Raw genomic sequence first — 16,164 nt, 5'->3', positions numbered from 1 at the left:
GGTTAAGAAAACATGAAAACACTTTCACCAGCAACAATGAAGTTTATCCAAAGTAAAAGTGAAAAACAGGTAAAAGAAATTGAAGGTTAAAAGATGAAATCAGAGCAGAAATGTTACATTCTTCAGAAATTTCTTGTTTAAGTCATCGTTTTGCAGAAACTATTGTGGCCAATCCAAGAAGTATTTTGCGAAACTGGAGGAGGTTTTTGTTCCTAAAAGGCCAATCTACAAAAACCTATCTCACGTTTTACACAGGTATTACCAAAAGTGAGATAAGTGCATTTCTTCACAACTTATGTTTTGGACTGTGCAAAGTCCTGTTTTTGACATCTTTTTGTAGAGCATATTGTGAATAGATGGAGCTGAATTTTGGGACACTGAGAGAGGTTTATCTCAAACACATTCTTATCTATAATAATCTCTTTCACTTTTGCATATATATCTCGGATTGAGATATAAAAAGGTATCAATGGACCCTAATTTTGTAGAATTGTTGGGGCAGAATGCACAAAGAAAGGATGCAGTTAGTGACTTGGATGCCTCATCATCAATTAAGAGTTTCTATCAAATTTGACCTTCTCTTCTTTGTCACCATCAATCCATAAATATAGTGCCAAATAGATTCATTAGTTTTGAGTGTCCTTTATTTAAGTTCTATTAATGTAAAACAGTTTGAGATATTTGTAAAACCAATCTTGATATTTTTTCAAGATATTTCAGTTTAGAATTTGTATAAATACTTCTTCATTTGAAGTATTTTGGGTGGATTCAAAGACATTTCTGTAGACATTTCTTATCAAGTTAAGGATCTATTGTAATCAAGATTGGACTAGCTTGCTGGATCATGGAATAAAGTTAAAGGCATTTCACAGGATTGTTATGCACAGCAGAAATCAAATAAGTATTATCTCTCATGTTTATTACTGTTTTCTCTTCATGTTTATAAATATTCACATATGTCTCTATGAAATCTGAATGGTAAACAAGGAATGATATTTTAGAATTAGCTTTAATGCTCTCTGTCTTGATTGTTTACTTTCTCACTGTTTTCTACTAAACTATCTTATTCTGGGAATTCATAATTCTCCCTTACTTCCGTAATTTCCCCCCCTTAGGTCCACAGTAAAGGATTCTTAGTTGCCCTTTGCTACTGATATCCTTCTATTCTTCATCTTGATCCTAGTTTTAGGATTCTTCATTGCCCTTTTACCATGGTTAGGACTACCTTATCCATTTGAACTTGCAGATTTGATTTTTGTTGTGCTAGCCTGCCCTGTGAACTCCTCATTTAGTAATTGATCTGATCCAGTTAAGCCACTCTTCTATTGAATCCATAGCCCAATGACCTAAAGGCTTGCTCTACCCATCTGTTCCCAGAATTCCACGACCCAACTTCAATTTCAAAATCAAAATCCCATGAGCACTAAGAACTAGCCTAAAATCCCACCCAAAACAAAGTTAAATTATAAAGAGAGAGCCCTCTCTGGACTTAGGTTGGCTAGAGCCTAAGCCTAAAAGCTGGTTTGTGGTTACCTCAGAAATCTCTTTCTTTAACTTTGAGAAATTTTTGAGTGATAACAAAGTGTTGACCTTGATTCACAACCATCTGCTTGTGGAAGGTCCCTGCAAGTAGTAATGTTTTGTTTTGAATTTATTAGTTGTGTTCTTCATTAGATTTTCATATAACTCAATTCATTTCGTTGCTATTGATAAGTAGATGCATTTGTTAGAACATTTTTTTCCTTTCCTCGATCTCAGATTACATAGTAGAACTTGATTGATGATTCATTACTCATTTCAAAATCATATAGGATTGAATTTAGCAGTAGTGATAATTGATAGAATTATGTACTTAAATTATGATTCAGTTTTGTAAAACAGAGTTTTATTTACAATTTGCATTCATGGTTGATTTATAAATTTAAGAGAGTTTGACTCTTTTCAAGCAAGGGTTTAATTTATTCATGTAAGACTGTGTTGTGTAGATTCAATTTTCCTTATAAAACAGAATGATAGATATGCAATAGAGTTTGAAGAGTTTCAAGAATTAAGTTTATTTTAGAGTGTGAGGTTGATTTTCTAGACAAATAGTTTAATTGTTTTCTTTTTCAGTTTTATTTAGACATCATTTTCATAAGAGTGTGTTCATCTTTCATAGAGTTAATCTCAATAATGAATTCAATCATATACAATTAAATTTGAATAATTAAAGGCTTATAACACATATAGTGCACTTACACTTCGTTAGTCTATTGATCCTGGTCGATAATTCATTTAACAATTTAATCCAATTAAATTGACAAAAAAGTACCACACTAGTTAACTGAAGATTCACTCATAAATAATGCATGCATGTCAGTTCAGATGAAGACCCAATTGAGATTAGAGTTCAAGGACAATGTACTATCAGTTGTATAATTTTTCGAGTCGTACAGATGGTGCATGCAATCATTTGAGGACCTATGTTTGGATTGTGCAGTTATGGAGAGTGGATTTCCCAATTAAATATGGGCTAATTCCCTTAGGGATTGCACAAGGAAGTAGGGGCTTGGCAAGCAGCAGAATTGGCTAAGTGTTGGCTTGAGTTAGCTTGTGAGGCAAAGAGTTAGACTATACTAGTGAAGGAATTGTTCACGACAAACAAGCATTGTATTTTCTTCTGAGATCTTCTAGTTAATGCAATATAGATAGTCAAGGTTTTTTGCAGTTGCTTTCCCCAGAGAAATATTGTGTTATATGCAATTGATATTCTTCCTTTTCTTCTTGTTTTTTTCATCGATCAATTTTGGTTTCCACTAAAGAGTATAGTAGATTCTTGTCTTGTGTTTTAGCATATCACATAAGTTGTTGAATCTACAAGTAAAAATCTACATGGTATCGGAGTTGAATACAGTATAGAAGAGGAGAATTTGAGTTTGTTGTGCAGGTGAAAATCGAATTTGCAAGTTGATACTTCAGAGCAGAAATATGTCATTCTATGATTTTCGACTTAAGTATGCCTTTAAGGGATGCTCGAATTACATAGCTTGGAAGGACAGGATGGAGGTAGTTCTAGAAGAAAATGGCCTCAAGGAATTCATAAATCATGACATTCCTAACCCTCCAGCATCGGATGCCAAAGATCTGGCTGAATGGAGAAAGTGCGTGGCACAAGTGAGAAGGATTATCTTGTTAGGAGTTTGAGACCACATTGTCTCGAGTCTCCATTCGAAGGATACTCCATACTCAATTTGGAAGGCATTAACGGACCTGTTTCAAAATAGCAGTGACCATAGGAAATTGGCACTAATGGATAAACTAAGAAAGATCAAGATGGAGAAGGGTGACTCAATTATGAAGTACTTGACCAATTTCACTCATTGTCGGGATGAGCTTGGAAGTGTCGGGATTACTATTGTCGAAGATGAGATGGTGAGCCTAGCTCTTCTAGGACTTCCCAAGTGCTGGCACAGTTACCAGGACTCAGTTAATATGAGGGAGAAGCTACCAGATTAGAAACAATTGTGGTCGGATTTGGTATGTGAAGAGGTTGGAAGGAACACCAAAGATAGATCCTCATCAAAGATTGATGATGAGGAGAATTTTTCCTTACTGAGTAAGGCAAAGAAAGGGAAGGGGAAGACATCCCATTCTAAATCAGATTCTTTTCATGGTGGCAAGAAGAAGTACATATTGAATGTCAAGTGCTTTCACTGTCACGAGATGGTACATTTTTCCACAAAGTTTCTGCTCAACAAGATCAATAAGAAGCCCTTAGGAGGAGTGGTAGGTGAGGCTCTTGCCTCGCAATCTGAATCGGGCTTTACCCTCATCACATGTATGGTATCATTGATGATGGGTAGTGTATGGTACCGAGACAGTGGAGCTTATTTCCACATCATTGGTAACAAATACCTCTTCAGTAACTTGGAGGAGAAGGATCTCCATATGCATATCGAGATGGATGATGAAGGGAGGTATAGAGCTACCAGGCTTGGTACAATTACCTTTCAGAGGGATTCAGGTGCTCCCCTCCCTTTGCAAGATGTTATGTATGTTCTTAGTTTGAAGAATAACTTGGTATCTATTTCCATGTTGGAGGATAGAGGATATGATGTGACATTTAGTAAAGGAAAGGTGTTGCTTCATCACATAACCATGAGACAGGTGAAGAGGATAAGGGTTTGAGTGAATAATCTCTGCAAGTTCGAGGTAGAAGATTGTGTTGCCTTGAGCATGAAAGCAGAGAAGGTGCAGAGGCGAGACATCAGTGATTTATGGCATTGGAGGTTGGGTCACTTGCATCATGGCGCTTTGAAAATCATGCAGCAAATTTCTATTGGTCTTCCCAAGGGTACAATTGAGTAGGTTGACACATGTAAAGGGTGTAAATTGGAAAAGTACACCAAGGCTTATTTTCATGAAAAAACAGTCAAGCACAGGTGATCCTCGATCAAGTCCACTCAAATGTGTGTGGACGATTCTCGACAGCATCCACGACCAAGCACAGGTATTATGTTACATTTATTGATGATTTTTCTCATGAATGTTGGATCTTCTTCATGCAGAAGAAAGGTCAAACTTTTGCAAAATTTTTGTGAATTTAAAGCATTGGTCAAGAAATATATTGGTAAGAAGGTTAAAGCTCGCAGGACAGATAATAGTGGAGGGTATGTGTCGAATTATTTTAAAAACTTCTACGCGATAGAAGGGATTCAACGAGATTTTATAGCACCTCATAACCCACAGTAGAATGGGGTGGTTGAAAGGAAAACAGAAACATAGTAGGGGCAGCACGGGCGATGTTGAATGATCAGGGCCTATCATTACACTTGTGGGCCAAGGCATGTAGCATAGTTTTTTATTTACATAACAAAAGACCTCATCAAATTATTGGGATGAGTACATTGGAAGAGGCTTTTTGAGGGGAAGAAACTAGATGTGGGTCACTTCAGAATTTTTAGTTCATCGGTCTACTATCATGTAACAAAGATGCACAAAAGAAGCTTGAGCCAACAATAGAGTTGGCGATATTTGTGGGGTACATTGATACACCTCACAACTATTGGGTGTACCTGTTGACCAACAAGATGACAGTGGTTCACAGGGACATAAAATTTGATGAAGAGAATTCCATGAGATTTTCCCTTGAGAGGGAGCTTCAACTACATGTGATTGAGGAAATTTTAGCTCTTAAGGAGGAACCTCAAATTGATGTGGAGCAGCCACATGCAAAGGATCAGAGAGTGGAGACACCCACTCATGCAGAGTCTTCCAGAGATGGGAGAAAGTGCACCAGAGAGGCTCACAGGTTATTTCATGATGCTAGAGATAATGTGGGAGCACCCACATCACAGTGCAGGCAAAGGAGGTCACTAGAGAGGTACATTGGATACATGGTTCTTATGAGCGAATGTGTATAGATAGATCCATCCTCTTTTCAGGAGGCAATGCAACAATCGTCTTAGGTTGATGCCATGGTTGAGGAGTATGACTCCATTATCAGGAACAGTGTTTGGGATGTGGTCCCAAGACCTACAGACAAGTCAATGGTGACTTCCCAATGGATTTACAAGGTAAAGCAAGCACCAGATGGTAGTGTGGAGAAACACAAGGTTGGGTTTGTGGCCCAAGGATTTTATTAGGTGGAGGGGATTGATTATGATGAGACTTTTGCTCCTGTTGCAAGGTACTCATGAATCAGATCCATTTTGTCATTGTTAGCATAGATGGGATGGAAGATACATCAAATGGATGTAAAGACAACCTTCGATAATGGCATGATTGAGGAAGAGGTGTATATTGAGTAGCTTGAAGGTTTTGAGACCTTTGACCCAGAGTTGCATGCGTGCTGACTCAAGTGAGCATTGTATGGGCTGAAACAAGCACCTCATGCTTGGTACACCAAGATCGATAGCTACATCACTGGGTTGGGCTTCACCAAAAGTGAAGCAGATGTGAACCTTTACCATATTCTTGTAGAAGGTAAATTGTTGATTATTGTTTTATCGACGATTTGATTCTGAAGGGTGATGATAAGTTAATCAAGCCTTGTAAATACGACTTTGCAAGAGAGTTTGAAATGAAGGACTTGGATCTCATGCACTACTTTCTAGGCATGGAAGTATGGAAAGGTGATGAGGCACTTTTTGTCTCTCAGAGAAAGCATCCCAAGGAGATACTCAAAAGGTTTCACATAGAGAGCTGTAAACCCATGGAGACTCCTCTATCATGTAACTGGAAGAAGGAGGATGCTACTTCCAGTGAAGTAGTGGAAGCTACTATTTATAGGCAGCTTATGGGTTCACTCATTTATTTGGTGAACACACGACCGAACATGTGTTATGTAGTTAGCCATATTAGTCAATCGATGGTTAAGTCAACCAAGTTATATTGGAAGGAATCCAAACATGTGTTGAAATACCTCAGTGGCACTACTCGGTATGGTTTATGGTACAGGCAGATAGAGGGAGTGAAGCTTCAAGGCTTCACCAATGCAGATTGGGCAGGGATTCCATCCAACAGGAAGAGCACATCAGGAGGGATCTTCAGCATTAGGTCACCAGTTGTTTCCTAGTACGACAAGAAACAGAGATTAGTTGCACTCATTTTAGCAGAGGCAGAGTACATGGGTGTTATTCAAGCAGCTTGTGAGGCTATTTGGATGAGGAAGATTCTAGTTGGTTTGTTTGGTCAATAGATGGATCCAACTATGATTTACTATGACAATCAGAGTTGTATCAAACTCTCTGAGAATCCAATTTTTCATGCTCGATCCAAGCATATTGATATCTGGTATCATCATCTTTGATATTGTGTGGAGAGGAGAATTATGTTGTTGGAGTACATTCCCATAGAGGAGCCGGATGCAAATATTTTAACAAAGGCTTTGTCAAGATGAAAATTTGAGTTTCACAGAGACAGAATTGGGGTAGCTGATAATCCCTTTCTTATTGAGAGGGAGTGTTAAATATATCAACAAGAAATTCCAATTTAATTTTTCCTTGAAGTAAATTGTAATTCTATTCTCATAGCAACTTGAATTAGTTAACTAAGTTAAATCGACTTAATTGACTTAGGAAATTTGAGATGGAAGTATATATAGATTCATGTAGAGTGCTCCCTAAATTTTAGGGGCTCTGGTTGAGTTCTTTTGAGTTGTAATTAGATGACTTAGTCTAACTGAGTTATAGTTAGTTAAACTAGTTCTAACTATTGGAGGAACTAGTATAGGTCTAGTAGTGGAGTAGTGCACCAGTGCATCACAAGTACCACACCACTTAACTGAAGATTCACTCATAAATAATTCATTCATGTCAATTCAGATGAAGACCCAATTGAGATTAGAGTTCAGGGGTAGTGTACTATCAATTGAATAATTTTCCGAGTTGTACAGATGGGGCATGCAATCAGTTGAGGACCTATGTTTGGATTGGACAGTTATGGAGAGTGGATTTCCCAATTAAATATGGCCTAATTACCTTATGGATTACACAAGGAAGTAGGGGCTTGGAAGGCAACAAAATTTGCTAAGTGTTGGCTTGAGTTGGCTTGTGAGGTAGAGCGTTCAATTGTACTAGTGCAGGAATTGTTCAAGACGAACAAGCATTGTATTTTCTTCTCAGATCTTCTGGTTAATTGATCTGGATCTTGTGTGTGGGGGTGGGGTGTAATATATAAAAGCTTGAAATGGATCTTGGGGGAGGCCCCAAGACCTGAGTAATTTCCGCACTAGGAAAAGAAAGAAAGCAAACCCAAACCAGAAAATAAATCAGTAACTAAACTTTTATTAGATCAACAAATGATTGTTGCAACTACATTACGCTAGATGATCTATCCTCTTAAAATAAGAGGCTCATTATTTAAAACATTTTTGAGTTACATTACCATGGGTAACTACCATGGGAAGATTTCCATTTGGTTCATTACCATCGGTAAATACCATGGGTGGATTTCCATTCAGATAATTCCTCACTCCTTAGGAAGCAATGGTCCCCATTTCGTGAAGTTCCCTCCAGACAAGCTTTTGTCAAAGATGAGTTGTGGATGACCAAGTGTTGTTGAAGACAATGGTTTTGCATGGTTGACCCATAATCGAGGGTTTGTGGATGACCCATAACCATGACGCACGAAGATCCAAGTATAGAGATACCCTACGATGCTTGTGAGCCAATTGCGATATTGACAATGTGTGGCCAAGCAGATGGATTTCGCTCGCAAGGGTTTTGCACGGATCACCCATAACCATGATGCATGAAGAGTCGAGGATAGAGATACCTGGTAATATTGGTGGGCCAACTGTGATGTAGAAATTGTGTGGCCCAGCAGATGGACTTCGTTGGCAAAGGGTTTTGTGTTGTTGATCCATAACCATGATGAACGAAGAGTCAAGGATAGAGATACCCTGTAATGCCTGTGGGCCAACTGTGAGGTGGAAAATGTGTGGCTGAGAAAATGGACTTCATTGGAAAATGGTTTTGTATGGTTGACCTATAACCATGATGAATGCGGGTTCAAAGATAGAGATACCCTGTAATGAACTTCGAAATATCTAGTAGAGATCTGGTGGCTTATCTTTGTAAAGTCTCACCATCCAATGAGATGATGTAGAAACTTCCTCCAAGTACTCGATTTCACATTTTTTATTGCCATTTTGAAAACATTTGGTTGTTCAACATATCGTGTTTCATAGTAGATAGTTGCCTCACCACTATTGTAGTGTGTAAGAGCAATATCATAGACGCACTCCTCAGCTGGGTAGAATAAGTCGTAGTTACGCTCCAATGTCGTACCAGGTTTCTGATTTTCATTAAAGAGAGCAAAAATGAAGGTGTCTAGAGAGGCCTTGGGCCTGAGCAGAGTTCCAGAGTTGGAGAGGACATGCTTGACGAGGTTTCCATTGTAGGTCGCAGCGTTGTCAAGGTTAGCACCAGTTTCACCCTCGTCGCCCTTAGATGGCCACCTAGTCTCATAAATGAGAATTTCAAGGTTCTTATAGCCAAGGGACGAAATTTCAGAGAATGAAACATCGAGCTATGCATCAAAGAGGTTAGTGTACAGGAGGTTGGTGTTGTTGTCCTAGACTCTGGCACTGGGGTGAAAGAGTGCGTAGTCCAGAGAAATATCATTGGCGTCACCCTCGTAGGCAAAGAAAGGGTAGACATTGACCATGAGATAGGACCCCATTTCGATCAGAAAGTTGAGCATTGGATTTATCTCCGTTTCCACAAGGTCACTCTTGAAAACATCACTTGATTGAGGGAAAGATTTTTGGAGAATACTGGTGGAAACGAGGCTCGACACCTTAACAATTTCATCAAGTTTGTATTTGAAGAGAGCCCTGTGATGTATGTGCTCTGGAAACTTGGCACCGTAGCCCACCATGTATGACATTCCCAGTGGGTTGTCTCCCAGTATGTAGTCCACCTATCTTTTACCAAGAGTGCGTATTCGGGTCAGAGTAATTGCGATGCTCCTGCATCTCACCACTTGGTGGGAAGCGCTCAAGTATTTTGCATAAGTGAAAAGCAGGAAAGTTGTGGTCGTCACATATTGCAAATTATTATCACTCATTTCGAAGAGCATTCCACCTAATGTGTATTGCACCTACAAAGATGGTGTTCCAGGCAAGAGAGAGCAAATGAAGTTGTCCGAATGGCCCTTGTATTCGTTAAGGGACTGTATATTTCTTAACAGAACTTCCTTAGCTAGAATAATTTTGGCTCCTGCATGCTTCTGATCCCAGCTGAACAGATTACCATTATCATCGGTGCCAAGCGTCTGGCCATTTGACTGAATGTAGTTAAAATATGATACTTTATTCGAGGCTTTTAGCAACCATGTTGCTCCCCACAGTAATTCGTCTTGATATCCTGAGTAAGAACAACAGAATGGAAAAACTGCTAACCGCAAAGAATCACTGTAAGAGCCTATGTATTTATTCATGAAATCAAACACCCATATTACAGTTTGAAGGAGTTGCTGAGAATAAGTATGGTCCGTCGTACTGAAAACTATGGAGGCGGCTGCAAGCGCTGCAGCAGTTTCTGCAGCAACGTCTGATCCAGGATGTTGTGCATCTATTTTATAGACATTGCGAGGTGTGTCCATGTCTTCGGGCCTCTCCCAACACTGGTGATCCTGGTTTGGCTCGCCTACCTATACATACAGAACACCAAGATGTGCAACAACTTTAAGGAGGTAATCTGTACCCCAACAGATGGCATATTTTGCATTGTTAATGTCATCTCCCATGAACTCTATGAACTCCAAAATACTCCATGACAACAGCATGGTAGTGAAAGCCATGGGTAAATCGAACTTCACATTATCTCCTGTGTCATAATAACCTCCTACCAAATCCACTCGTTCTGAAGCTTCATCTAAAAGTGCAGAATTCCCCCTCCATCTCAGTTGTTGGTTTTCCAGAAGTCTACCTAATCTCTGACCCTTGTAGAAGATAATGGATTTGGTGAGCACATCTTTATAGTTATGAGATACAGAAGCTCCTACGCTATCCATGGCCATCCATAATAAGCTGAAAAGAGATGTTCACAAAAACTCCACGCGGAATTCCCACCCCATCTGCATTTTTATGTAACTGAGACCAAATCAGTTGGTTTCTGCTTTGCTTCAACAATGGGGCTACTAATTCTCTTCATTCTTAAAATTAAGGTCGATGCTGTTGGATCTTGATTTGCAATCACAGTAATTGAAAGAGACTCCGGCAGACTCGATCCCGAGAAACTCTTCAAGAATATCAGTGCAAGAATGGCATCATAAGACAAACCATAAGAACAAAACCCTAAGGTGTGCGACATTGTGGCGACCATCGTTATACATAATTTGTGAAGATAATGTGCTTTTTAATACCATGGATGAGTAGCCGGTGTAAGGAAAAAAAAGGCTAAACTCTGCAAATATTTGTTCAAATATCCAAGAAATAAAAAGGTCGCTTCAGTGATCTAACTTCAAGCAATGTAGTGCACCAAAATACAAACAGAAGCATCAAAGTCATGCACTCATGATGGTTGTTCCATGATTTCCCAAGTGAACTACCACAAGTAGTGGGAAGAGAACTGGACAATTAACACACCAATAAGATTTTCCGATAAACGACGAGGGATTATGAGAAAATTTGACAATTTCCACGAGAGACCCTTGAAACCCTAATTTCCATGGATTCATAACCTGGGGTAAATACCATGGGAGGATTTCCATTCGGATCATTAACACAATATAGATAGTCGGGGTTTTTATCGATTGCTTTCCCAAAGAAATTTTGTGTTATGTGTGATTGATATTCTTCCTTCTCTGCTTATTGTTTTCATCGATCAATTTTGGTTTCCACTGAAGAGTATAGTAGATTCTTGTCTTTTTTTTTAGCATTTCACATAATTTTTTGAATCTACAAGTAAAAATATAAAACTTATTTGAACAAACCACCAGTGTGGCCATGGGCTCCCCTTTGTCCCCCATTGTTGCCAATCTTTACATGGAGATGCTTGAGAATAAGGCCATCAACACTTACCCTTTGAAACTAAAAAGATGGAAGAGATATGTGGATTACACTAATGTTAATTGGCCCCATAGAAATTTAGAACTAGATAAGTTCTTAGAACACCTAAATGGAATTTCCTATGATATAAATTGACCATAGATATTGAGGATGATAATATCATTCCCTTTCTTCATGTCCTCCTCACAAGGAAATAAAATGAAAGCATAGGTCATCATGTGTATAGAAAGAAAATACACACTGACAATTATCTTCATGTTGATTCTCATCATCACCCTGCTTAGAAAATGAGGATCCTCAATACACTAATCATTAGAGCCTCGGTATTATCTGACAATGAGCATTTTCATCAAGAGATCAACCACCTTAAAAAGGTTTTGCTCGATATTGGCTACAATTACAAAGACATTAGTAGAGCTATTAAAAGAGCCAAAAGGAGCCCCCCTTCTCTTAATTCTTCTCTCCCTAAAGGAAAAACATTTCTCCCATACATTTGTGGTACCACTGACAAAATTTCCAAGGTCCTTAAAAGAAATGGTATTGTTACATCTTTCAAACCCTTGGAGACCATCCGTCAAAAGATGAGATTTGTTAAAGACAAAGTTGACCAATTTCAGTTCAAAGGAGTTTACAAAATTAACTGCTCTTGTGGGAAGTGCTACATTGGAGAGATTGGTCGTTCATTCAAAATAAGACTCAAGGAACATGGGGCAGACATAAAGAAAGAAAGGATTCACTCCTCTACCCTTGTTGAACATTCTTCCAAAACTAAACACCATTTATGCCTTGAAGATACAAAAATCATCATGAGAGAAGACCATTATTTCAAACGCAAGTTTAGAGAAGCTCTATAAATCATTAAACATCCCAACAACCTGAACAAGGATGGGGGTGTTGAAGTCAGTAACAGCTAGATTCCTTTACGCTCTCACATCTAACATTTTTCCTCTCGTCTTGCTTCTCCTTCCTTGAACTCTCCTTTCCCCCTTCTACTTTGGACTATTCCTTCCTTCCTTAGTCCCCCCTCTCTCTATTTTTCTTTTTCTTTCTTCCCTTTCCTTTTATACAATTTGATCCTTCTTCTTTACTTATTCATTTTCCTATGTTCCCCTTCCCTTCCCCATTCTTTATTCGTTTTCTTAAATATTCCCATATAATTAAAATTTTATTATTTTAATTTTAATTTAATTTTGATTTTACTTTTATGGCTTTTACTACTTTTATTTTTCAAGGTGCCAAATCCATTTATTTGTTCCTTATATTTATTTTTGTTTGATTATTTATTATTTACTGTATTTTATTTTATTTTCATCATTTTATAATTTTATAATTTTATTCTTATTCTACTATTTTTATTATTTTATTATTTCATTTTACTTTTAGTTATTTTTCGATTTTTCTAATTTATTTAATTTATTATTACTATTTCTTTTTTCTTTATTCTATTTTTATTATTGTTCCTTTTATTTTATTTATTTTTCACGAATTCTTCTTCTTATTTACTTACACCTTACTTCTTTCTCTTTTTTTGGACTTATCTATTCCTCTTTTTTCTCTCTTTTTTTGTTTTTTTATTTATTCATCTTCCTTCTCTTGACAATCATGTCCTAATGATGAGTCTTGTTTCAAACTTGAAACGTCTACTTAAAATGGTACCTGTGGATTTTCGTATCAACACTCTTCAAATCCACATTTTATATAGCTTGTAGTCTAACTGATGGATGAAATAGCTTTATATAGCTTGTAGTATAACTGATGGATGAAATAGCTTTATATAGCTTGTAGTCTAACTAATGGTTGAAATAGTTTTTGGAGGGTATCTTTTCTTGATTAATTTTAACCAAAATCTATTAGAGATTTTTAAAATCTTGAATTTAAGTTGTTTAATCTATAAAATGTGAATGTTCCAAACGTTTTTCAAGGTGTCAAATCTATTTATACATTCAAAAATGTATTTTTAAACAACAAAAAAGTCATAATTTTACTTAAAATTGTATCTCCAAATTCTAGTAATAAAAGACCATTTAATTTATAAATTAAGCTCGACCTAATTTAGATTTCCATTGAATAGCAAGATTTTGTAGGTATCAAAATTGAAGCTAAAGTGGTTGAATGGCAGGATTTTGTTGAACACAAGAAGCAAATCACATATCAAAATTGAAGTTCAAAGTTATTAGACATTAAATAAATTTCTCGCTATGCATGTTCACTTTGAGCAACAATCTTTGGGCTTTCTATTGTAATGTGACACCTCCAAAAATTCAAGTTATTTTTACTTTCATGTTTTACTTTTACAGTGAGAAACAAATTCTTGTTTTTAATTTTGAGAAATGGATAATAAGTTGATTCAGCAGTGACAGTAGTTTAAATTTAATAAAGCAAAAATTATAAGATATGATATAGTTTCTATGGAAGTTCTAAAGAATTACTGATGAACCTCGGTAACTCTCTTTTATCCAACAGTTATCAATTATTAGTTATCAATTCTCAGTTATTAGTTAAGAAGCAGTTACTCCTTCTCTTCCTTCCTCTTACATAAGAGAAGGGAGAAGAAGGGAAAAGGTGTTATTTTTCTTGGAAAAATAAAATATGGGAATACCTTGAGCTAAAGAGAGTTTCATTGGGAACAATTCTTGAATGAGACTTCCTTGGAGGAAGTAATACACATTGTTGGCTGGACCTCGAGTCCTCAAGCCAAAGCAATAGAAACTGCTATATTACAAATAATTGATTCGTTGGGAAAAGAAGAGTTTGGAGGGAGAATACTTGGACATGGTTTCCAGATTCTCATTGGAAGAGTGGAGAGGTTCATTGATCTCAATTTAGACTTGCAATGGCAGATAAGTGAAAATGGTTAATTGTGTTATGATTACTTTTGATGAAATGTGAATATGTTAATATTGTGTAAGTAGATAATAAACTTTATGGTATTTGGTTTTCATGTACTCTAACTTCATCGTAGTTAGAAAGAGAATGTAGTGAAGAAGTAAATCTGGGAATTCAGATTTTGCTAAGAATATAAATGTTTAGGAATAATTAGCCTAGGTATACAAATAATATGTTGTTAGGTGAAGTATATAATACTTTATGTGCAAATCAAATGTATAGACCTTGTACCTTGCTACTTGACTATACCTACAGGTAATATGCTGTTTAGGGAAGTATATATTACATCATGTGTAGGCTAAATGTATAGACCCTGTACCTTGCTACTTGAACAGAATAGTTTGGTTTCCTAAGTTCAAGAATTTGGGCAAGGCCGGACTATGCACTCATCATCTATGATAAAGTCTTTTCATATTAATCTAGCCGAGAATATAACAGTATATAAAAAATAGTTAGACAAGCGATTATGGTGAAGAATGAAAGTTGTCAAACATGAGATAGAATATTTATTACTGTATATGGTTCGGAATAACCAAATTAGAAATTTAAAGCTTATATAAGATTAATGATGTTAAGTGGACCAGTCAACTATATTAATGACAAACTCAAAGTATGGTTCTCTTCATTGTGGAAATAACCCAGTCGTTACCAATAACCATGAGAACAAAATGCATGTAGAGGCAAATGCATTAATTATCAGAATGTGTATATATATATATATATATATATATATATATATATATATATATATATATATATATATATATATATATATATATATATATATGTATATATATACCTGGAAATAGTTGGGAAAGAACTTTCAATTGCTAATCGAAAAACTTAAGGCATATTAACAATGATAACTCCATTATGGGAAATGAATTAAATAGGTGCAATAATTATAACTCAGATACAGAAAACCCAATGAGAAAGCTATTGTTTAAAGACATAATAACACCTTTAACATTTAGGTAACCCTTAGATTTGTTCAGATGTCAGTCCTGGGAAGGATGCCAAGAACGACGTCTTGAAGGTCGAGCAACCCTGGTTGGGGAAACAAATTGATATTCCACTAACATAGACTATAACTATTCATAGAAGGATTAGGAACAATTTAAATAACATAACAACCATTATATCAAAAAAAAATCTCTTCAACAACCTTACTATTGATTAATTTACATTCAATAATATTACAAAACGAGAACCCAAAATATAGACAATATTGTGCCAAAATTCCCATTGGGAAGTGGCTACGGAAGCCATAATAAGAAGAAACACAAACCCCATGTCCAAATTAAATACAACATTGGCAATTAACCGAAACAAGGAAAATCCTCATAGGAATAAACCCTCATGCAGTGGGTAAATAAATCCTGCAACATTTGTCAGAAGGAAGGCCTGCATACCCAGGGGCTTTATGATGGAGGAACCTAGGTCTTCCAAAGGTTTGGAATCCATGCCCACCCTCCATTTGATCAAACCCTACATCAAGGCATGGAGGTTAGGCTTACCATAATTAATAAACCAAGAAAAAAATAACACAGATGCATTCACCAGACAATTTCCACAAGAGAAATATGTGGCCACTCATTCACTTACTCGAGGAAGGGTAGGTGTAACAGAAGTTCTCTACGGCACAAGCTCTAGGCACCATTGTAGATGTAACACTTGCAAGAAAAAGCTAACATTAACATCCTTAACCATGGCTAGCATGTTAAACCATTGATACAGAGACTGAATTAAACAAATGACTAAACCACCAACGAAATTCTTGT

General features: G+C 36.7%; 1 pseudogene; it reads right to left on the bottom strand.

The window, feature by feature from the left end:
* LOC149234680 (endoglucanase 3-like) overlaps positions 1-10,506 on the bottom strand; it is a 44,836-nt pseudogene extending 34,330 nt beyond the window's left edge.
* Between the last annotated feature and the right edge of the window lie 5,658 nt (positions 10,507-16,164).

The sequence above is a fragment of the Pinus tabuliformis genome, chromosome 8 (assembly GCF_031772625.1).
Source record: "Pinus tabuliformis cultivar Carrire ecotype Pingquan chromosome 8, CPIR1, whole genome shotgun sequence".
Classification (NCBI taxonomy): domain Eukaryota; kingdom Viridiplantae; phylum Streptophyta; class Pinopsida; order Pinales; family Pinaceae; genus Pinus; species Pinus tabuliformis.
This window is presented reverse-complemented; position numbering and strand designations above follow the sequence as displayed.